Below are 24,972 nucleotides of genomic sequence, written 5' to 3'. Positions count from 1 at the left end.
CACCCAGCTGCCGCAGGGCGCGAGGGGGCTGAATGACCAATATTACTGAAGCCTCATGGACCCCCTGTAATCTTTGGCGCCTGCCCAAGAGGGTCGACTCCCCAGGTTGGGAACCGTTGAACTAGAGCACCATAGCACTGTTATGGCTCTAACCGTAACACCTCAATGCTGCAGACTGCTAGTTCCTTCTGGAGAGGGGAGTGGGGGAATGCAAACTGTGCCCCCTGAGCAATCGTATGGAGACAGCTGCAACCATAGGGGTTTCACCTGCAAGAAACTGTGATATTAGGAAGCATGGGCAGCAGGTATGTTAGGCCTGGGGAGACTAAGCCTCTCCTGTGTGACCCGTCCTTGCCTAGGGTAGCCACCTGAAAATGACAAAGTCAGGGCAGGCTGTAAAAGGAGAGCAGATTCTCCCAGCACTGGTGGGTGACACTGAAGTCATAATTCCCAACCAGCCACAAACAGTGCTTCTGATTTCCCCACACTGGTTATCAAGAAGTCAAAATAAGAATATACACAGCCCCCTTCACTTCATTTCAGTCTCTGGTTCCCAGTCAGCCAGTAGGTCCAGTAAAGAGATCAGTTATTTAAAACTCTATGCTCTTTACCAAAAAGGTTTCTCCTGACCCCAAAGGGTCAGTCACAGTACCAGATCAATATAAGTTTGTATCTTACCCAAAATACCACACTGCCAGCCAATCTTTTAGTAAATAAAACTAAAGGTTTATTATAAAAAGAAAGAAACAAACTATAAGAGAAATGTTAAAGGATTAAAGCAATCAGATACAGACAATTGATTTGAAAGTCCATATATATCAGGTTTCCAGTAGAACTGTGGAGTTTGCAGGCTTGTGTAGTCCCTCTGGTATACATCCAGTACCTGGATGAGTCTCAGTCCTTTGTTTCACAGCTTCAGTTCAGTTGTAGATGAGTTGATCAAGAGGTAGGTGAAGACAAAGACAGACTAAAGACAAATGGATCTCGGGCAGCTGCCTTTTATATCCTTTGGTCTTTGCCATGCTGCTTGTGGAAATTTACAGGAATAAAATGGAGTCCAGAGTCACATGAGTAAGTCCGGGTGACTCATCAGGTATATCCCTGGCTTCTCCCCCTGGGCCCTTTGTACCTGTGAATTTCCTTAATGGGCCATTAAGAAGGCTAGTGCTGCAGCCATCCTGTCTGGGGTGTCGCCCAGACACAGCACTATTTGAAATACAGATATATCAAACATATCCATAACTTCCATTACACATGTAACACATGAACATAAACATCATCATCTTACTTAGCACTTTGTAGCCTTTCTAACAGTATCTGACACGGCATATCTCATATGAATTATTATGATTTTGGCATATTGATGTTAAATAATATAATAAATGCCCCTCTCAATCCAGTCAGCGTGACAACCTGACAGCCAGGTGTGATCCCGTCACCCTGCTGCATTACGTTCTTCCCCTGTGGCCCCAGCCTAGGCATTGCTCAGCCTCTCCCCTGAGGCAGGTGGGGGCTGGGGCTAGGGCGGGCCAGCTGGTGTGACTCAGTGCAGCTGGGGCTGGTGCTTGGGTTGCCTGGCTCTCTGGTACGGGGGCCGCCCTGTGCTCCCTGGGCTGGGGTCGCCTCGCAGGCAGGCCGGGATTTAGGCCAGCTGTGGCAGAGCTCCTCTATCCATGGTAGGGAGCTTGGGGCTATCATGGGGGAAGGGGGCAGTAGGGGGCTCGGGGCTCCAGTAGAGGAAGAGGCAGAAGGGGCAGAGCTAGGGGCTAGTCTCTCCGAATGAGGGTGCATGTGCCTCCCATTTTAGGAGGGCAATTTTAAGTTTTCTCTTGAAGCTCCAGAAGAGTTCCTTCTGCTGACACTGCTGAGAATGGTACTCTTTCCAGGCAACTTGCTCCCATACTCTCCTCGCTTGACCACACCAGCTTTTGGGGACATGCCAGACATTTCTGAGCCCTCCAGCAGAGCAATGGTTGTGTGCAACCTGAACCACTGCTTCCCCTCTTCTGATGGCTAGTCAGTCACCAGGGTCATGGAAGAATGAGGCCCTTCTGGCTGCCCTATGACAGATAAGATAAGGGAAGAGTTTCCCTGTGAGGCATCCTTAGCTGTCCTTCTGCACAATGTAAATGGGACTCAGCAGATCAAAGCTGATATATTTCTCAGCCCAAGAGCTTGAAAATTCACAGGATCTTAATTTTGCTATTTAAAACATTATCTCTGAACAAAAGGATTAAAAAGCTAAAAGCAAAGTGCACTACTAAAGGCAAGTTACAATACACACATACAATACACTTCTGATCCAGTAGGTCCTAGCTCAGATTTTAACCCAGTGTTTAGTATTGCATTTCTTTTGTCCATTGTAAAAGCAGAATAATTTTTTACAGGACCTTTCCAGTGGCAAATCAAGGATTTTCCTTGAACCGCTTTACTTCCATTTGACACGATCCCTCCATGAACAAATCCTCTGCGAGGCTAGATAGTTACTGCACGTATGTATAGGATTGCTTGCAAACTCTGTCAAGAAGGAACTGTCTCTCTGTATGTGTATACAAAGCCTGGCACAGTGGGGTTCTGATCTTGATTGGGGGTTTTGGGTGCCACCTCAACAGAAATAAAATGATAATCAGTGAGAGACCAGGTGGATGAGGTAATATCTTTTATTGGATCAACTTCTGTTGGTGAAAGAGACCAGCTTTTGAACTACAAGGGGAAACCAGGTCCTCATTTCCTTATCTCTAATAGACATCATACCAGTTTTTACTCTAACAGAGGCAGTAGCTTACAGCCCAAATCTTCCCTGCTGTGTGGCAAATCCTGAGATCTTTCTCAGTTAATCAGCACTTACTCAGATAAATTCCCATTGACTGCAGTGAGAGTTTGAGTAAAAACTGAACTAGGACTTCAAGATTTACATCTGTATGCATCATTGTTTTGTTTGTTTGTTTGTTTTAGGGGGAGGGGTATGTTCTGAAGATTTGATGGATCACTAAAGTTTTTTTAATATATAAAACTCTGGCTTTAATTAAAGAAGCTTTCCTGCCTGTTTGTGTGTGTAAAATTCACTTAATTATTTGTTTTTACCTGGGAAATCTGTCCAAGTTTTCTAGTTGCACATTCATTTTCAAGGCAGATTGCTAACTGGCCGTGGGATTTTTCCATGTCTATATAGCGTAATTATATATAAAAGCTATGAGGGAAAAGCATTGTTAAATTGATTCTTTAGCTGCCAGAGAGTACAGAAAAACCTGCCACAGGACAAATGTAATATGTTAAACAAATGCACTTGCATATTCTTACCTAAAAGCTGTATTTGATTCATTCTGTTGTGACAACCATACTCTGCCTACCAGTTAAATGAATGTTTAGTATCAAAAATGCTAATGATCATATCTTCAATATATACTAATCTGCCGTATCTTGAAAACAGAGCAACTCGCTATTCATGATTGTGCAAAAAGTATACATTGCTTTGAAATGCTCATCCTATGGTCCAGATTTGCCCTGATCTACATCAGGTTCTGGCAGCATAAAGCAGGGGACAGACATCCGAGGACTGGAAGGTCCTCCAGAGTAGTGTGTGACAGCACAAGGCAGTCACAATCTCCTTTCCACTAAGGGACTCTCAGACCACCAGCACCATCCAACGATTGTGTGGCATGGCTGGGAAGAGAAGGGGGCATGGCTGAGAAGCTGGGAGATGCATCAATGTAGTGAACCCTGATGATGGGGCTCCAAGGCAGCCAAAAGAAGAACTGCAGCTGCTGTCTCTAGGGGACTGTGGAAACACTGCCTGTTCTCACCTTGGCGAGTGGGGTGGATCCCTCCCTGGGACTTGGCACATGAGATGCAAATTTCAAAACGAGCTCAGGACACTTAGCACCTCTGAAAATCAGGCCCTTAGGGGCAAATCCGGCCTCTGCTCCTCCATTTCAGAGAAGCTTTTTGCAATGCAACTGGTTGGTTTCTTTGCACAGTTGGGGGCCTGGATATGGAATGCATACCTACCCCAGCATGAAGTGGGGCCTGTTTCATGGGGCCACTGAGGGCAGAATATGGATAGGGATAGAGGATCTGCCACTAAGCCCAAATCAAGATAATCCAGTGTCCTAGGCCACACCATGAAGTGGATCCCCTCATGGCCATGGCCCCAAGCTCCTTCAGAGGCAGTGGTAGGGGGAAAACCCTTCCTTCTCAGAGAGCCAGGGCAGTAGCAGGGGGACTTCAATACCCATGCTAGCAGCCAGGGACTATTTGCTTGCTTTGGAGGGGCAGGGATGGGGCATATCTGCTAGACTCTTCTCCTACTGCCACACACACAGATTTCTGCTGGGGAGACGGTGGTGGTGTATTAATTCCAAGATGTATGGGATGGTTCAACCCCTCTGAGGTATTGGATCAGGCTCTCTGCAGACATCACTGCTCCAGTTACACTAAGTTCATGTTTTCAAATGGCTTTTTGCAACCATGTGTGCTAAAAAGCTATATTAGAATTTCCCCTTTCATTTTTTTAAATCCCGTGACTCCATGAGCTGGCACCCTAGGCGTGAAGCTATAGGGTCATGCCTGTCTGTTACCATGCAGGTAAGAGACTCTTGTCTTCCACCTGTTGGGAACTGGAACACATAAGGACTTGCAGGGGCTACTCCATCAATTCCACTGGAATGATTGCCTCACAATACCTGCACATTTGCTCTGCAACCTGGGGGATGCACTCTCAGGGCAGATTCACTTTTGCTTTAAAAAAAAGCATATAGCTACAAAGCATTCAACTTCTAAAATGTAACCAGTTTTCAGGTCTGGATCCAAGTACATCCAATGTAAATTCACCCTGGATGTGTTCTTCGGTATCAGAATTTTAAAATGTACTTTCTAAGGGTATGTCTACATTACAAACTTAAGTTAACATACAGCCCTTGCAGTAATTAAGTCATTTGTGCATGTCCACACCACACTACTTGTGTTGGTGGAGTGCATCCTCACTAGCACTTTCATAGATGCACTATCCCACAGTGCAACTCACCACAGGGGGTTTTGGGAAGGGCTTTCAGTGCCTCATGTGACCAAAACATTCTTGCCAGGGTGACTGGGAACATGGCGTCAACATCCCATGAAGCAGTTTTCTCCCTCCCCTGATTTTCATCAGCAATCCATAATTTTTCATGCCTTTTTTCAAAAGGCCGGCATATCTACGGGTACACCATCTCTAGAGAAGCATGGACCCCGCACAGCTGTGCACTATTGTCATGATCCCTGCAAACACCACACACCTTATCCTGCAGTATTTCCAGAGCCACGAGAGGAACTGCCACATGGAACATGGCAATGTTCTTCAAGTAGCCCTGCTGGAAGCCATGGAATGAAACAATTCCCTGCGTGCTGTTGGCAGTCATGCAACAGCTGAACATGGTGGAGCGCCAGTTCTGGTCCTGAGAAACAAGCACTGACTGGAGGGGTCACATCGTTAGACAGGTATGGGATGGCGAGCAGTGGCTGCAGAACTTTCATATGCACAAGGCCACTTTTCAAGAACTGTGTGTGCAGAGCTCTCCCCAGGCCTGCAGCGCAATGACACTAAAATGAGACCTGCTCTGACAGTGGAGGAGTGAGTGGAGATCTCTGCGTGGAAGCTTGCAATGCCAGACTGCTACCATTCAATGGGGAATCAATTTGGAGTTGGAAAAACTACCTTGTGGTTTGCTGTGATCCAAGTATGCAGGGCCATTAATCACCTTCTGTTAAGAAAGGTTGTGCCTCTGGGCAATGTGCAGGAGATGGTTTTGCCGCGATGTGGTTCCCTAACTGTGGTGGAGTGGTAGATAGAACGCATACCCCTATCTTGGAACCACACCACCTTGCCATAGAGTACATATACAGAAAGGAATACTTTTCTATGCTATTGCAAGCACTGGTGGATCACTGGGGGCATGTTACCAACCTCAGCGTGGGATGGTCTGGGAAGGTGCATGTCAACACAGGCCTGTTCAGAAAGCTGCAAACAGGGACTTTCTTTCCGGACTGAAAAAATCACCATCAGTGATGTTGAAATGCCAGCAGTGACCTGGGAGACCCAGCGTACCCCTTATTCCCAGGACTCATAAGGCCTTACACCAGACACTTGACCTGAACAGCAGCAAGGAGCGATTCAACATTTGCATTCAACTCAGCAAGTGCAGAATGGCAGTTGAATGTGCCTTTGGCCATTTGAAGGGTGGCTGGTACAATTTGCTCACTAGGTCAGACCGCAGTGAAGAAAATATCCCCATGGATATAGCTATCTGTGAAACAAAGGGAGAGAAGTTTCCGCAGGAGTGGGGCATGGAGGTGGATAGACTGCTAATTTTCAGCAGCCAGATACCAGGGCTGTAAGAAGAGCTCAGCGTGAAGTAATGCATCTCAGAGAGGCTTTGAAAACAGTAATGTGTGTTGCTTTTCTGTGTTGTGCCTGCCAAGAGACTGAACCTTGCTGTGACTGCTGTGTGTGTAGTAATGTAACCTTGAAAATACACCTTTAGCTTTGCTCTGAAAATCACTACCAGCCTCCACTGCTACACCCACTTGAGCTGCCTCCCAACCGACTGCTGGGAGTCCACCCCACTCTACATTCAGCCACTGGCCCCTCCTACGGCACTGCTGGTAAAGTGGGGTGTACTTGATTCCCAGGGTCTGGGAAGTGACCCAACAACTCATCCATCTCAGGGGCCAAAACAGTGGCTGCCATGAGTAAGGGGAGTGTGGGCTACTGCTTAGAGCATGGAGGGGATGGGAGCCAGGTGTCTTAGGTTCTATCCCCAGCTCTGGCTCTGTGTGAAATCATCCACACACATCCCAGTGCCTCTTTCCCCCTCCCCATGCTTTGAATTAATAAAGATGATTTTGTTTGCGCGAGACGTGGACTTTTATAGAACACAGATATAGAAACTGAAAGATTGGACAAAGAATTAAACCTCAGAAAGACAGGGGAATACAATCAGGAGGGGGAAAACACATTCATCTTCTCTTTAGAAACACAGCAGCCTTGCCTGTCACACACCAGTGTCTGTGTGGCTGTGATTCTGTGCTCTCTCTCCCAGGGTTGAGTGGAAGGGATATTGCATTGCCCTCTCCCATGCCCAGTGCAATGTATGTGAAGGGGGAGTATGGTGTTGTTGGAATGCCATTCTGTAGGGGCTGCAGAGGGAGTTGAGCCTCAGAGTATTTCTCCTGAAGGTCAACCAGAGGCCTCCACATGTCTGTTCCTTCAGAATCCCCAGTATCTCCTGCTGTGTGCCACGCTCTTTCTCCAGGACTGCGCTCCTGCTCATAATGTCATGTCCAACCTTTCTAAGAGACAAGGTTAATATCTGAGAATTTTTCAGGATACAGATCCTCTGATTTCTCTTAAGGGGCACTCACATAACCCCATGACAGTGCACCTATTTATCTTTCTCCAGCATTGGAGAATATGAATGTATTTCAGTAGCAGCTTCATAAGCACCGTTCCAACCATTTTTAATCACCACATTATGGTAAATCTGACTTGTTTAGCAACCGTAATAGAGCAGGGAGTGAACAAAATGCTGCACAGTGGGAAGTTTGTTAATAAACAGCAGTTCACACCTGTTTGTAATTGTGAATAGGCTTACAGACAGCAGTGGGTTTAAACAGAGGAGGTGTGTTGCTCTTCCATTGTATCAAGCCACTGAAACAAATAGAATCTAATTGGCTTCTTGGAAGTAGTCCCAATTTAAGGTGACCTAGAGCCAGTCTGCACTTAAAACTTACAGTGGCACAGCTGTACCAGAGCAGCTGTGCTGCTGTCAGAGCACTTGTGTAGCCATGTTATGTCGATGGGAGAGAGCTTTCCTGCCGACATAATAAAACCGCCTCAATGAGGGGCGGTAGCTATGTCGGGGAGGAGAACATCTCCTTCTGACCTAGCGCTGTCCACTCAAGTGCTTATGCAAGCAAAATTTGTCACTCGAGTGGGTATTTTTTTCACACCTCTGAGCGACAAAAGTTTTACCAGCATAATTGCTAGTGTAGACAAGGCCCTAGAAGGAGGAAAAAAGTACTGGGTTTCTGCTCTCTTTCTTTCTGTTGTACAAAGAGGGCATGAAAGGGTCATTTTTAAATTTGGGAACTTCTTCCTACTTTTGTTATACTACAAGTTCTGGTATCATCTACCCTGTTTTTCCAAAGAGAGAGTATAGATGTTTAGTGAACTGCTAGGATTATTACACTAGATTATTATACTGAGAAACAGTAGGGAGAAACATGTTGTGACCTGTCCGTGCCTAGGGTAGCCACCTGAAAATGCCAAAGTCAGGGCAGGCTGTAAAAGGAGAGCAGATTCTCCCAACACTGGTGGCTGACACTGAAGTCAGAATTCCCAACCAGCCACAAACAGTGCTTCTGATTCCCCACACTGGTTATCAAGAAGCCAAAACAAAAATATACACAGCCCCCTTTACTGCATTCTAGTCTCTGGCTCCCAATCAGCCACTAGGTCCAGTAAAGAGATCAGTTATTTAAAACTCTATGCTCTTTACCAAAAAGGTTTCTCCTGACCCCAAAGGGTCAGCCACAGTACCAGATCAATATACGTTTGGATCTTACCCAAAATACCATACTGCCAGCCAATCCTTTAGTAACTAAAACTAAAGGTTTATTACAAAAAGAAAGAAACAAACTATAAGAGAAATGTTAAAGGATTAAAGCAATCAGACACACAATTGATTTGAAAGTTCATATATATCAGGTTTCTAATAGAATTGTGGAGTTTGCAGGCTTGTACAGTCCCTCTGGTATACATCCAGTACCTGGATGGGTCTTAGTCCTTTGTTTCACAGCTTCAGTTCAGTTGTAGATGAGTTGATCTAGAGAGAGGCTGAAGACAGGCTGAAGACAAATGGATGGGGTGCAGCTGCCTTTTATGTCCTTTGGCTTTTGCCATGCTGCTTGTGGAAATTTACAGGAATAAGATGGAGTCCAGGGTCACATGAGTGACTGGTGACTCATCAGGTATATCCCTGGCTTCTCCCCCTGGGCCCATTGTACCTGTGAATTTCCTTAATGGCTCATTAAGCAGACTAGTGCTGCAGTCATCCTGTCTGGGGTGTTGCCCAGATATAGCATAATTTGAAATACAGATATATCAAACATATCCATAACTTCCATTACACACATAACACATGAACATAAACATCATCATCTTACTTAGCACTTTGTAGCCTTTTTAACGGTACCCGACATGCATATCTCACATGAATTATTATGATTCTGACGTATTGATGTTAAATAACATAATAAATGCCCACCCCCTCCCCCCCAATCCAGCCAGCGTCTCACATGTCTTTGTTAAAGATCACTTAGACCTTCAATTAAGCAGAAAGAACATTCAGCATTCACACTGGAGACTTTGAAGTCCTACAGCAAATCCAGGAAAGACCAGAACTGGCATTCTTGATCTTTCTAAAAGGAGAGAAAATAAAATCCTTACCTCCCTCTATCCCCAAACAAAACTTAATTGTTGTCTTTACACTTCACAAAGGGTTCCAACCCAAACTTCCCCCCCTCCATTTGTGGGTCACATTTAAGCAAACTTTTAATTTATCACATTACCAATTAAAGGGATCCTGCTGCATGTATACATGAGTGTCACCAGAGAGTGAAATTGTACTGAAGTAAATTTATTGTTGCACCACTTATAGACCACCATTGTCTGTACCGTGCACTTATGAATTTATTTTCCAGTGCTACTGAGCTGTACTCTGAATTCTGGCTGTGTATGGGCCTTCCTATTTATGGATCCTTAGGTAAGTGCGTTTCAGCATCATTGAATTCTAAACACCTAGCTGGCCATTTAGAACACAAGAAGGAAAAATAATCTGTATTTTGGACTGTGAAGAATGTTAATCTGTCTCAGAGCAAAGCCTTGTATGCTTTCCTCCTCTAGCTTTCATACTGCTAATGTCCAGCTCCTTCTTGTCTTTTCATTTTACATTTAAATGTAATTTATTTTTATTGTTGAGAGGAAGCTAGTGGAAAACCTACTTATTAGAATAGCAATGAAGAAAGCAATGCTGCACATTACATTTTATTTCTGCATAGCTGGGGGGATTAATGTATTTGCCTTCAGCTCATGCATTAGTATTCCCAGCTACCCAGAAACAAAACATCATGGGTTTTTTTTTTTTTCAGAGCAGCTTGTCTAGCTTTAGGTGATATACGTACTTTTTAGAATAAAAAAAGCTATTAATTTTTACCTACTAATTTATTTCTACCCTTGCAGTGTGTTACTTCCTCATATGAAATAAAAATGCACTTAAAAGTGGCCTTTAGTTGGCTCTATTACTTTTAAAAGTTCCCAAAATCTGTAGAAGCTGCAGCAGGAGGTCACAGGTTTTGACTGTACTCAGGTGACCCATTCATCATCACAAATTCACCTGGGTCTCTAAAGCCTTTTCTTTCCCTTTTATAGTGCACATCAGTTGGGCACAGAGCAAACAAGGGGTCAAAACCTGATGAACAAAATTATCTATCCCAGTGAGCCCACCTGATCCAAGGAGAGAGAAAAATCTGGTCTCTCTTGAACAGTTTTTTTCTTTTACAATTGTAGCATTAACTCTCTAAACTGGGTCAACTGCTGTGGATGCCTCTGATCACCAACCTGATGCTGCTACCCAATGGCAAAATATGAAATACTAAAAATGCATGCCCCAGGCAATATGTATAAATTATGTACATGTGTGCCCAATTGTGTGTATATGTGAGCAAGATTTCCCAAAGTGACTTTGGGCATCACAATTTTTGGGTGTCCAACATGAGATAACCTAAAGGTGCCTGGTTTTAGAGGATGTGTGCTCAGCATAATATTTAATGTGTGCGTGTAGGCATGCCCCCTATTATATATAAGCCCTGTTTTTGGCTCTCCTATTACTTTGGCTAACAAAATAGCTTTGTTCTGAAAATTGCCAGATTTTAGTTACTCTGAAGGCCAAGGAGAATCTTTCTTCAAAATTTGAAAACAAACAAAAGTCAAACAGTTTTTGCATTGCAAGCTATTACACAATTCTCCTGAATAAACCAAAAAAAACCCACCCCATGTTTGTAATAAATTATTCAACTAACATTACCATGATACATTAAATAGTTTATAGGATAGTGTTCAACAAACTACTGAGCTGGTAAATGCTACAATAAAATTATTCATGGGGTAAATTTGTGATGCAAAATGGCAATACCATATTTTTCAAAAACAATTCAAATAGTTCTATCTCCGTAAATGTTGCAGAAGAGGAAGAGTTCCTGATGCTGAGGTGTTAGGCCAATTGAGTTCAGTGGGAGTTAAGGGCACTCACCATCTTACAGGACTGTAACTGAGGACAATTAAGAGTCTGTATCTGGCATGGATCCCGGGATTAATGTGCAGTGAATACTGATAGTTGGCCACAAGCGAGGCCTTAGACTCCACTCTATGGTGTTTGTATGTCTGGTTGACTGTCACATGTTAACTTTAGAACGTTGCATCTGGTCAATTTCAAAACTTCAGGGACTGTTCTAGGCATGAGTGGACAGAGCCTTGTTAACTGAAAATTGGAAAACCAGAATGAAGAAATAGGGGATAAATGGAGCCTCTTGCATCTGATTATCAGAGCTGACAGCTTCAACTATGCCTGTAATTGTGTACAGATTGAAGTACTGGTTGATGGCAGCCAATAACACCTTCCAGCATAACAATAGCCGCGCCCCCATCTCAGCTCTGCTCTTCCTCCTGGTGGTGTTTGAAATGTTGACACCCTGAAAGAGAAAGGAAGGAAGGAAGGAAGGGAGGGAGAACAATGGGGGGAATGGGTAAAAGAGGGACACAGAACCCTGGTTGGGAGAATGGGGGATACTTGTATGGAGGGCATGGGGGACTTTTGGGTGAGGGGAAACAAGGGCATGGGGGCACACAGAACCTGATATGTGGAGGGAATGGGGAGCATGGAGATGCACAAGAGCCTCTGGCATATGGCAGAGGAGTGAATAGGATGCTCACAGAACCCCTGGAATAGGGGACACAGAGAGCTCTTGGTATGGAGGAGGGGATGGGGGGCAAGGCTGCAGGGAGTCTCTGATAAAGAGTGAGATGGGAAGGTGGCATGCAGGGAGTTTGGAATGAGGGGGAAAGGGGGTAGGAGGAATGTAGGGAGCAATGCGCTCAGCCTATGGAGGCAACAAAGTCTGCAGCTCCACAATTATTCATATGATTAACAAAGGTCATTGGGCTGAAATTCCTTTACCTAAGTAATATAAACCTGTTTGGAATGGTATTGTGAAAAATATGGGGGTGCTCTTTAATAATTTATGCTGAATATGGATCCGTCATTAGTATGGTGTATGTGTGTACTGTATAAGGGGATGCATATTTTTCCCCTGGGGGTCTGTCTGCAGAGCAGCAGGCAAGAAGGAGGAGACCTTCTCTTAGTTTCTTAACAGCTGTGACAGGGCCAGACCTGTTGGCTACAGGAGAGTAGTAGAGGGTATCTATCTATATTAGCCCCAGCATTAACAAATCCTTGTTCCCTGGGTGATTCAGCTGGGGCTACTCCAGAGCAATTAGGCCAATTAGGCCTGCTGAGGCCAATCTGGGAGCTAGCCCTAGCAGTTAAAAGCCTCCTGGTCAGGCAGATGGGGGGCAGCTGAAAGGGAGTTAGAAGGAGAGATGTGGCTTGGTGCAAATGCTGTTGCTACCACAAACCAAAGGTACCGAAGGCAAGGGGGAGCCCGTCTGGGCATGGCTAGGGATCCTAGGCCCAGAGGCCTGAGGGAGGAGCATTCCCTCAGCCCATGTTCCAGGAAGCGGACCACGAGCTGTGGGGCCAAGGACAGGTGACCCAGGGAAGGCTCATGGACTAGGCAGTTGAGGCTACTCCTCACAGGGTCCCTGGGTTGGGGCCTGGGGCAGAGGGTGGGACCGCCCCTCCCCCCACCCCCCACCCCCGGCTCCCACCCAGCCAGATCACCGCATAGCCAAAGAGTGTGCAGGACCCACACAGCTTACACCTATGGATTGTAAAGAAAGCTACCAGAGCAAGTAGCCTTGAATGCTCTAGCCTTCTCTGCTAGGAAGCATGGAAACCAGTTTGTACAGGATGGGTCAGAGGGAGCCAGCTTGAGAGACCCCCAGACACTCAAAAGGATCTGGGCTTTGCCAAGAGAATGTAACCAGGTTTGGTTCTGTTCCGTTCTGTTCTGTTCCTGCCATTTAGGAGAACACCTGTCTAACATAGCTTGTAGTGTCCTGTAAACTTGCATGAGACAAATATATGTGTAGGATGGTGGTGGTTTTCTCTAATGCTTGGTTCTAAGAAGGCTGTTGGTCACTAATATCACTGGTCAGATTCCCAAAGCAACGAAACACAGGTGCCCAAAATTCAGTCAGGCCTGCAGGATGATATGTGCAGGGCATTGTACCCGGTTTATGATCTAAGAGTGAGATTCCACCCTGAGAGAGGTATGGTCAAGACCTGAGGTAGGTGCTCTGAGAGGGAACAGAAAGGGGGGAGAGGTGCAGCTAGCCCCATAACCTGGACAGGTATATAATGCACAAATGCCCCATATCACTAAGACTATACTTACTTGATTATTTATCTAGTTCATGACCATTGCAGACCCAGGATGAGGCTGATGAGATGCTATTTGTTGAAAGAAAATGTTGAAAAGTGTGACTGTTGGTATGTTATGGGGCAATTGATAACCATCTACTTGTAACCTCTCAGTTAAGAGACTTCTCATCTTCTACTGCCCAGTGTTGCATGCACAAGATTGGCAGAGGGGGTGGAGAAATCTAGCATGATAGAATGTTGTGATTTACCAGGCACGCAGTGTACAAGGGGTTAATATAGCAACCCCTGCCTTTCCATTTCTATCAGGGTGTTGGGTAACAGGATCTGTGTAAATGCTAATCTAGTTGCTCCTTCCCTAGCTTAGCCCCTGTCTGATGTATGTAACCTATCACTTAAATCACCTTCTGTACCAGATGACTGGAAGATAGCTAATGGTATGCCAATTTCTAAAAAAGGCTCTAGAGAAAATCCTGGTGATCACAGGTGAGTAAGCCTAACCTCCGTACCAAGCAAATTGATTGAAATATAGTAAAGAACAGAATTATCAGACACACAGATGAACCTCATTTGTTGGGGAAGAGTCAACACCACTTCTGTAAAGGAAAATCATGACTCAGCATTATACTAGAATTCTTTGAGGAGGTCGTCAAGCATGTGGACAAGCTATATTCAGTGGATATACTGTTCTTGGACTTTAAGAAAGCCTTTGACAAAGTCCCTCACCAAAGGCTCTTCAGCAAAGTAAGCAGTCATGGAATAATAAGGAAGGTCCTCTCCTGGATATGTAACTGGTTAAAAGGTAGGAAGAAAAGGGTAGGAATACATGGTCAGTTTTCACACTGGAGAGATAAATAGTGGTGTCCCCCACAGATCTGTACAGGGACCAGTACTATTCAACATATTCATAAATGATCCAGAAAAAGGAGTAAACAGTAAGATGGTAAAATTACTCAAAATAGTTAAATCCAAACAGACTGAGAAGAGTTACAAAGGTATCTCACAGAACTGGGTGACTGGGCAACAAAATGGCAGACGAAATTCAATGTTGATTAAATACAAAGTAATGAATACTGGAAAACAATCTCAACTACACATACAAATGATGGGATCTAAATTAGCTGTTACCATTCAAGAAAAAGATCTTGGAGCTATTGTGTATAGCTCTCTGAAAACACACACTCAATGTGCAGCAGCAGTCAAAAAAGTTGACAGAATGTTAAGAACCATTAGGAAAGGGATAGATCAGACAGTAAATATCATAATGCCACTATATAAATCCATGGTACACCTGCACTTTGAAATACTGCATACAAATCTGGTCACCCCATTTCAAAAAAGATATATTAGAATTGGAAAAAGTACAGCGAAGGGCAACAAAAATGATTAAGGGTATGGAACAGCTTCCCCATAAGGAGAGATTAAAAAGACTCAGACTCTTCATCTGGGAAAAGAGTTGACTAAGGGGGGATAGAGGTTTATTAAATGATGTGGAGAAAGTAAATAGGGAAGTGTTATTTACCCCTTCACATAACACAAGAACCAGTGCTCACCCAATGAAATTAATAGGCAGCAGGTTTAAAACTAATATAAGAAAGTACATCTTCATACAGTACACAGTCAATCAGTGGAACTCTTTTTGCCAGAGGATGTTGTAAAGGCCAAAAGCATAAGTGGGTTTAAAAAAAACAATTAGGTAAGTTCATGGCTATTAGCCAAGATGATCAAGGATGCAACCCCATGGTGTAGGTGTTCCTACGCCTCTGACTGGCACATGCTGGGACTGGACAACTGGGGATGGATCACTTGATAACTGACCTGTTCTGTTTGTTCCCTTTGAAACATCTGGCATTGGCCCCTATTGGAAGTCAGGATACTGGGGTAGATGAACCATTTGTCTGACCCAGTAGGCCAGTCTTATGGCACTCTCCGTTTGAGGCCTGTACAGAAACACCCTCTGTAGCATGTAGAGGATTTCCCATGCCCAACCCAAAGGAGGTTTTTTGTGCAGGAGGGCTTGCATCACTCTTCTACACTAGGATGAATTTTACTCAGTATGTTCAGAGTATTACAATCATTAGTTCTGACTTATCCTAAGAAGATCATTGTGGTATTCAATAATTACTGGGCTACGGAGTCTGACAGAGTGTTGTTTCATTCAGTGTCTGAGTTCTAATTGATCAGTTTTGCATGACATGAGCCTCTGCATAACATAACAACCAGTTCCAACTAGGTATTTCCAAAGCCTCTTAAAGGTAGTTTTCCACACTTGTGTACAGCTCAATGAGATGTTTTGTACATAGGACATAGACCCTAACTTAAACAGGAATGGACCACAGAAATCAGAAACAATGCACACAAATTCAAGGAAGCTTGTGGGTAACATTAAAAACCAGTATCCAGCGTCCTAGCTAGTCCAAAAACATCTATGCTTTCCTATTCATAGAATGGGGGCTACATGATCCCATAATCACAATAGGGTGGTCCTGATCCATTTTTAATGGCACCCATTGCATATATTAATCTGCTAAGAAAAAGGAAGCTGGAGACAATGTCTCAAAATTATGGTTAGCTGAAAAAAAAACCACACTGTGGTTGGCAGTATAAGCACAGCAACTTCTTTACATGTCACTAGTGATCTCTATACAGAACACGTCAGATATGTGTCATGTTTCAGTTACTTAAGGAGAATTGGGGGATGGAGCAAATAAGTGCTCAGTATATATTCACACTGTCCTATTTTTAATTGTTTGTTTTAGTCTTCTGTTTCTGTTGCTTTTAATTAACACCTTGGCCCACAAACAGGGTAAACTTTGAGAAATTTTTAATTCACCCAGTTTGCACATCAGTCATACAGGTTTTTCACAAGTTCTTTCAGCTCTTACACCTAAGCTTATCTATGTCAAAAGCCCTCAAAGAAAAAACTTTAGCTAGGTTCTGAGCTCCCTCTCTCTTTGAACTATTATTTTCAGCCAGCAGTTGTATGAAGTAACTGACGACATGCCACAGAATAAAACAGGCCTTCACTACAAGCATTTGCAGTCAGGGTTAGAAGAACCCCAGCTGTACATTACTAGACAGCCAGAGATGAATAGAGCACAACTGGTGTTGGTGTATCTCATTTATTATACTTAACCAGTTCAACCACTCTACTAAATCAAAGCAAAATAATTACCAATCGCTTTCATACCTATCACATCATACAGAAATACCACCATAAGTGAGCACACCACCCTAAACAAAATTCATTTAAATTATACTTGAGAAAGTGGCATTCCCAATGAAATTGGATTTGCACTTTAAATATTCTCAGCTGTCTGTAAGAGCACAGAGGATGCAAAGAAGTCTCTGCTAATGAATGAGGGGGATTTGTTTGGGTGATTGTTTGGGAAGAGTTTGGTCAGAGGGCACTGACGTTTGGCTTTATTGTTGAGTTGTGTTTATCACATTATTCATAGCATCATTTTAATCTGAAGACCTTTTCTTGTAGCAATTCCATTTCCCTGGTAAATGATTAAGTATGTACTTGTTCTAATTTTCACAGTCTGCAGGTGGTAGTGAGCAGAGCTGTCTATAACCATGCTCTGTAAATAATACAGGTATTATCCCACATTAAAATCACAGCAGAGCTTTCAAAAGCACAGAAACTAGCTCTAGGCACTTACCTCTGAATTGTGAAATAACTTCATAATTTAAATGTGGGCTCATGTGACAAGGTGAAGTATCCTGGTGAGAATGGCTGTTACTGAAACAATACATTCTTTTTGGCCTAAAAGGAGTGCATGCAGAAATCATTGCATTGTATGTATCTGACAAGTTTGAAATGCAAAAGATAATAGCTGCAAATGTATCTAGATTAGTTTTGTGCTTATGTCTCCTATGAACTCTAGACCCATTGACATGTTGACAGCCCTAAGTAGCAACACTGGTTTGGCTAATTTTTCTTAAGCCTGAAACACCTCAAGGCCAGCACATAGGCACCAGTCTCAAATTCCTCAACTGCCTCATGTAGAAAATCATGGTGGGAGCAAAAGACGAAACATGCATTTCAACCCTCGGACTAATCTTTACAAAAATTAAAAGTTCTGTGGACCTGCACAGACATCTGGCCACAGTTATTCAAAACAACTTTTTGTAACTAGAATTAAATACAACATCATCAACAAGAGGTTAGTACAAGGATTTTTTTATTACCTTTAAAAATGATTTTGAAATGTTTGTACTTCAGTGACAGCCAGAGCACCAGCTTAGTTACATTCAGATATAAAGCTTAGCCAATAGCTTTATAAAAGAAATTAAATGTGGATAATTTATTGTCCTGTTCTGTAAGCAGATGATGAGAGAACAAAGGGCTTCCGTTTTCCTTCCCAGGATTGCATGTTAGCTCTTGCAAATGAGCTCCTGTATTTTCTGACTAAGATGTGTGTACATTAGAAGAACTTAAAGATTAGGCTTAGTTTTGATTAAATAGACTGAAATTATTGATTATGCCTTAGGAATGCTAGGAAAAAGAAACAAAATAACTGGTGCTCCATGCACCAATTTGCTAGTATCAATACCTATGAATATTTTAATCCTAATTCTTCTTTTATTGACAGGAATTATTACAATTAAGTCAATGGAGTTACACCAGTGTATGTGATAGGAGAATCAGGCCCTTCAGCTGAACTGTGCTATAGTATATAGAGCCTACGGTGAAAGGAATTTGAGATATTAACTTGCCTGAGGTTTAACTATGTACTTGGCAGGACAGTATGGAGAGCGCTTGCACTGCTGCTGCTTTTTCTGTCAGTGTTTTGTGGATAGATGAACTCCATGACTGTCATACAACTTTCCTGAGCACTAAATACACTTTAGTGGGGAGACAAAAACCTCTATATTGTACCTGCATGTAAATACAATACTCATTTTAGTGTCACGAAGCCTCTGAAAAATGGCCACAATCTTAACTACACCATCAATATCAGATGTTTCATTGTCACAAAATTTAAGACACCGCTAGGGAAACTTTCCTTCTGTAAGACACTAACAGTATGAATCTCTTCTTTACATTTCAAGGGGTTGGGAAGGAAAAAACCTTGAAAATAGCTGTTCCAGCATCTTATTAATAGGACAGAAGGCAGGTCTCGTATATAGTGTGGTAACTTCAGAAGCCTTGGTTCTGTTAGTGTTCATTAATCTGAACATGAATTACTTAAACAGCCTGACAGTGTTGCAATGTGAATACTGAATACGAAGACACAAACAGATCAAAGTGCAGTTAACAGTGGCAAATTTTCAGGAGAATACAGAGTACGTCTAGCTTTTCAGGAAGTGAAGGAATGGAGCCAAATAAACTGATCTTATCTGACCATTTTAACAGGAGAAAATTGCTAATATATAATAAATATTCATTTTCATGAGTAGCTTACCATAAAGTTAGAGACAGCAACATCAGGGAATTATTTAACACTGCTTGTTTCCAATTTATTGAATATTAGTTTGATCACCAATATCTTGAGATAATGTTCATGGTGACCTTACGTTCTGTGTTTCCTTTGCTTTTGTTGTGTATCTTTCATTTATCATGGTGCGGAACATATGGTATGTTAATTGCAGACTAGAGCAAATTATTGCAGGGGTGTGGGTAGTTTGGAAACCCTTGGACTATATAGATACAGCTTAGTAGATTTAATACAGTGGGTTTGATCATCCCCTCTTGTGGACGAAATGAGTGGAAATCTGCCCATGGCTATCAGCCTCTTGATGAGACCATGGAGGGAAATGAGAGTCATGGCCTCATTATGGCACAGCTCAAAGGAATCTGCAGAAAATCCTGTCCCCCAGCTCTGCAGCTCTTGGGGAGTTCTCTGAAGCGATAGCCCTTCCATCCTATTCCCTGGCCCCTTATGTATGGTAGCAGAGTTACTGAAGAGCCGTGCTGCCAATGGCTTACAGTTACACAAAATCCTTCCCCGGGAGGAATGAACGCAGCAGGATGGAAAGCTGTAATGAGTAGCATTAATTCCAGCCAGAAATTCTGTGAAATTGAGAGAGAAGAGCATCCCCTAGCTGCAATCCCTCCAGTCTGACCTAAACCAACGAAGTCCTTTTCCAGTGCTGTTCTGAAATACAGTACTTGAGCACTGGTGCTTCCCAGCTACAAAGCTAGTAGCCACTTCTTCGTTTGAGTTGCTCCAGTCAATTTAAGTCAGCAGTATTGGAGTCATGGAGCAAGCAGCGTAACTATTGCATCGGATGATGTGCCATTATCCTTTTACCCAGTGCTATTAGGTTAAATAGCAATATCCTGGCCATATTACGTTTGCATGGAGGATTTACGTGGTTTTCAGGGGGAAAGGATGAATCATAGAATATTAGAGTTGGAAGGGACCTCAGGAGGTCATCTAGTCCAACCCCCTGCTCAAAGCAGGACTAACCTCAGCTATATCATCCCAGCCAGGGCTTTGTCAAACCTCATCTTAAAAACCTCTAAGGATGGAGATTCCACCACCTCCCTAGGTAACCCATTCCAGTGCTTCACCACCCTCCTAGTGAAAAACGTTTTCCTAATGTCCAACCTAGACCTCCCGCCCTGCAACTTGAGACCGTTGCTCCTTGTTCTGTCATCTGCCGCCACCGAGAACAGCCTAGCCCCATCCTCCCTGGAACCACCTTTCAGGTAGTTAAAGGCCGCTATCAAATCTCCCCTTACTCTTCTCTTTTGCAGATTAAATAAGCCCATTTCCCTCAGCCTCTCCTCATAAGTTCTGTGCTCCAGCCCCCTAATCATTTTTGTTGCCCTCCGCTGGACTCTCTCCAACTTCTCCACATCCTTTTTGTAGTGGGGGGCCCAAAACTGGACACAATATTCTAAATGCGGCCTCACCAATGCCGAATAGAGGGTAATAATCACTTCCCGTGACCTGCTGGCATTGCCCCTCTTAATGCAGCCCAATATGCTATTAGCCTTCTTTACAACCAGGGCACACTGCTGACTCATATCCAGCTTTTTATCCACTGTTACCCCCAGGTCCTTTTCTGCAGAGCTGCTGCCCAGCTCGTCGGTCCCCAGTCTATAGCTGTGCATGGGATTCTTCCTTCCTAAGTGGAGGACTCTGCACTTTTCTTTGTTGAACCTCATTAGATTTCTTTTGACCCAATCCTCCAGTTTGTTTAGGTCACTCTACCTAGCAGGGTATCTACCACTCCCCCCAGCTTAGTGTCGTCCGCAAACTTGCTGAGGGTGCAATCTACCCCAACCTCCAGATCATTAATGAAGATCTTGAACAAAACCGGCCCCAGGACCGACCCCTGGGTAACTCCGCTTGTGACCGGTTGCCAGCTAGACATGGAGCCATTGATCACTACTCGTTGAGCCCTATGCTCTAGCCAGTTCTCTATCCATTTTATAGTCCATTCATCCAACCCACACTTCTTTAACTTGCTGATAAGAATACTGTGGGAGACAGTGTCAAAATGACTCTCATGACTATGTTGTATTGATTCTGCTTTCCTCTGTCTGATGCTTTGGGGGCCACTCTAGTAAAATTTCTGCTCCTTTCATCCCAAGGGCTTCACAACAAGCTCCTATGGCTCAGCCTCAGCATTAATTCTTTTTTGTATTTGTTTGCTTAAAAAGCAAGATTTAAACTCCCGGCTTTGATTCAAAGACAAAACTTTGGGCCGTTATTTAATTTTGTGGCTGTTTGTTAATTATTTGACATAGTCAGGAAAAGGGTTAGGGTACACACCCATACCACTGGCAGTTGTTTGCCTTTAACAAGCCAAATTCTCTGCTGCTGTAAATCAGTGCTGTTCGGTTAACTTCAGCTGAACTGCAGCCATTCAGACTAGCAGAGAATTTGATCCAGCATCTTTCTTGTAAGGTTCAGAGGAAACCGAAAAATGTTCTGTAGGCGTTTTCTCACTAAGGAGAACTTTAATAATTTCTCTGTGACTATGCGAATATAGTATCGATAACTTCACTGATGTCTCTCATTCCAGTATATATGAGCATTGCCAAAACAACCCCAAAAATCACCAACAAGGAACATCCATAGTGGGCCAGATCCTCAGCTGGTGTAAACTGGTGTAACTCTATCTGTAATAAAGTGGTTATCAAAGGGTTAACTGGTTACTCAGCATATTGTGTTGGAGCCATGCTTCACCCTTTCCATACTTCCTTGTTAGCCAGTGTGTGTTCCCCCCCCCCTTCTATATTGTTGAATGAAACAGCATGTTTCCAGCCTGCAGTACTGTAAGTAAAGAATGTTTCTTGCACATTGAGCGGTCCCTTTACAAAACAATCAATGGTGCCATACTGATTTACACTAGCTGAGGATCCGAACAATGTGATAAGAGAATTTAAGACTGAGTATTTCAAGCAGTCAAGTCAGGAACTGCCACAGAGTTGAGCCTCCAATACATAGAGAGCCCTGTACGGAGACAAAAATGTGGATCCGCATCCACAAGAATCACCTTGTATCCAACCTGTGATCCGCACTCTGTCTTTTATGTGTATCTGCATTTGCACCAACCCACAGCACCACATTATCACACAGTGCCTGGCAGGAGGAGCGTCTGTGTGCATGCGTGTGTACTGTTTATAGGATTTCCAAAGTGGGGAAGCAGCTGCTGCTGTCCCCCTGCAGCTAAGGGAGCTGGCTCTCCCCCCATGGCCCTGGGGCTGGAGAAGTTTGCTATCCTCATGCCCAGTCCCCAGAGGAGTTCTCTGCCCTTGCATTGACAGCAAAGGGAGGATCTTTTCCATTGGAGTGTTGGATTGTATCCTCAATATACAGTTCACCAAATACACATTGAAATGAAGCAAGGCTCAGCATTCAGTGTGAGCTGTAGAGTTTGCACTGAATAAGGCATGAAATCTAGGGGCTCCTGCCTAGAGCAGGGTAACTTCATGCCTTCAGAAATGTTCCCATTCTCTACTGGGACAAAACAGAGATGTTCTGAAGTTTTCCACAAAATGTGTGTGGTGGTGATGGTGGTGAGGGAACTTATATGGGAAACCTAGGTTCAAGTCCCTGTTCTGAATAAGGCCAAGCAGGAACTTGAACATGGGTTTCTCATATCCCAAGTGAATGTCCTAGCCACCAGATTACTGGCTATTCTGGAATGGGTCTCTCTTTCCCTGTTTTGACCAGAAATCCTCCCATCCTGGACTTGAGATAACTTTCCCAATGAAATTTTGGTCAAAACAATATATTACTGTGAAAAGTTTAGGTTGCAAGCATTTTCCAACTACAAAAAGCATTTTGTCAAAAAATTCCTGACCAGCTCTAGCCCTCCTTCATCCAGTGCTCATCTCCCGGGATGCACATGTTCACTAAACGGCTAAGTTAGCTTGGCATACTCTGATTCAGAAAATGTTATCCATTAAAAAGGTGTTTTGTGCATGCATGAAATGTGATTTTTCAACAGCTCATAACTTAGCCTCTTCCAAAACAGTTTCTGCTAATCACATAATAAAGGCACTTCTCTTCAATGCTGGATTTCAGCTTTCCATCTGTGGCAGTTTTGGCTTTCAAGCTGTTTTTAAAAACGTTGCAAGATTTAGTTTCAACATGTATTCAATATCAGCTGAACTAATTTTGCTCAAATTTACCAAAAACATCAAATCACTTTTGAGGCAGACACCAGATTTGACAGTTGAAAATTTCACAAAGGTATGAGCAAATCAGAATGAGGTTAAAATAGAAACCCTTAGGTAGCTTTAATCATAGGTGATGCTTGCACTCCAACCTAAATAATTCACACATCTGAGGCAAAGGCAGGATTCTTCCCAAAATGTGTTAATGTTTGTCTTCATGGCCTCATATACTTATCTATAGTGGCATTAATTCATAGCTATCCAAGGCTGACCAGATAAGCTACTAGATCAGGGGTGCACATACCATGACTTGTGAGCCACATGCAGCTCTTTTACAATTAAAGTGTGGCTGGCCCCCCTCCCATCTCCACCTACCAGACTGGGATAGGGAGCTTGGAGCTTCTGCCCTGTGGCAGGGTGGTGGGGCTAGAGGATTCTTCCCAGCAGGGAGGGCAGTCTCGGGGGGTCAGTAAGTTTGGCTACCCCTGTACTATGTGTTTTTATACAGTGCATGTTGCAATTGGCCTTTTGATAAATGAAAAAAATCTAAGAAATTCAGAATAAAGGCAAAGTCTAACACTATATTTTTGGGGGGGGAGAGAGGAGGTTAATAGTTATCCAAAGACTAGTGGTCAGTTTGAAATATGCTTATGTTCTGGGGCAACAAGTTGTGAGGCTGGTAAACCAGGTGCCAGCTCTTGCCAAGGCAGTAGGCATCAGCTAAGCATTGACAAATTCATAGCTGGAAACCAGATTAGATCACTTGTATATTAGTATTGTTCAAGATGGGTGTTAAATTTGTAAGAATGTGCTTAGTATTTAGACTCTAAAATGCTTGTAAGTTGCTCCATGCATTAATCTTACTTGTAATATCTGTGTCCCATGCTATAAAGTAATATGAATGTTTTGCTTTATAATTGTAAAAGTGCCTGCTCTGAACTTGTGACCTAGGCAGGAAGAGTGGCTCCGCTGTCCCTCAAGAAGGACTGAATAGGCCATTGTAGGACAAAAACTTTGTTGCTTGCCCCATCTACCCAAGAAGACATTACATGCAGGAGCGTTGTCCCATCAGTTTAAACTTTGGGGTAAGAGCATCTATGTTTACAAAAAGAAGTGGTTATTTCTTTCTTGTTTAGATTCTCACAAGGGCTGCAGCTAAGAAACAAAAGCGGAAATCCCTAGGGTTAACTTACGTTAGCCCTAAAAGATGTTCAGTGGACAGATTAGTACATCTGTCACCTTTTGGAACCATAGATTGTAATTCATTTGTACTTGCATTTTGCCTGCTTTAGCTTGTAAATAACTCTCTTATTTCTTTTGCCCACTTAACAAATCCTTAGTTTACTATAGGATTCGCTATCAGTGTTGTCTTTGGTGTAAGATCTAAGGCACAAATTGATCTGGGGTAATTGACTGGTCTCTTGGGACTGAGAGAAACCTGAATATTTTGTGATTTGGGGTGTTAGTGATCATTTATCACTAAATCCAGCTTTCCTGAGTGGCAAGATAGATTGGAGTGCCTAAGGGAACTATCTGTGACTGTTTGGTAAGATTATTACAGCGATCCAGGAGTTCACATTTGTTTCTGGGTTGGTAAAATCTAGTTATAGACTATACCACCAGATTTAGGGTGTTTGGCCTGTTTTCTGACAGTCTACCCTGAGGTTGGCACTCATGGTCAGGAACCACTACAGATAACATGACACAGGTCTCCAGTTGTCACAAGGCTTATCTATCTTGATTTGAGAGAGACAAGATAGGTGAGGTAATATCTTTTATTGGACCAATATAAAATGA

General features: G+C 43.3%; 1 long non-coding RNA gene across 5 annotated transcripts in view; it reads left to right on the top strand.

Annotated features, from left to right (window-relative positions):
- Positions 1 to 24,972, top strand: part of LOC137164549 (uncharacterized) — a 201,797-nt gene that overhangs the window by 170,716 nt on the left and 6,109 nt on the right. For 2 of the 5 annotated variants that reach the window (XR_010923098.1, XR_010923097.1), the window contains exon 3: positions 24,127 to 24,260. This is a non-coding gene — a long non-coding RNA (uncharacterized lncRNA). Of the gene's footprint in view, positions 1 to 12,664; positions 12,730 to 17,629; positions 17,759 to 24,101; positions 24,261 to 24,972 lie in introns of those variants that run through there. The other 3 variants (XR_010923095.1, XR_010923096.1, XR_010923099.1) reach the window with 3 other exon arrangements.

The sequence above is a fragment of the Emydura macquarii genome, unplaced genomic scaffold (assembly GCF_026122565.2).
Source record: "Emydura macquarii macquarii isolate MOO-44397 ecotype Brisbane River unplaced genomic scaffold, CSIRO-AGI_Emac_v2 contig_2676, whole genome shotgun sequence".
Taxonomy (NCBI): Eukaryota; Metazoa; Chordata; order Testudines; family Chelidae; genus Emydura; species Emydura macquarii.
Note: the sequence above shows the minus strand (reverse complement) of the source record. Positions and strands in the feature narration are given on the sequence as shown.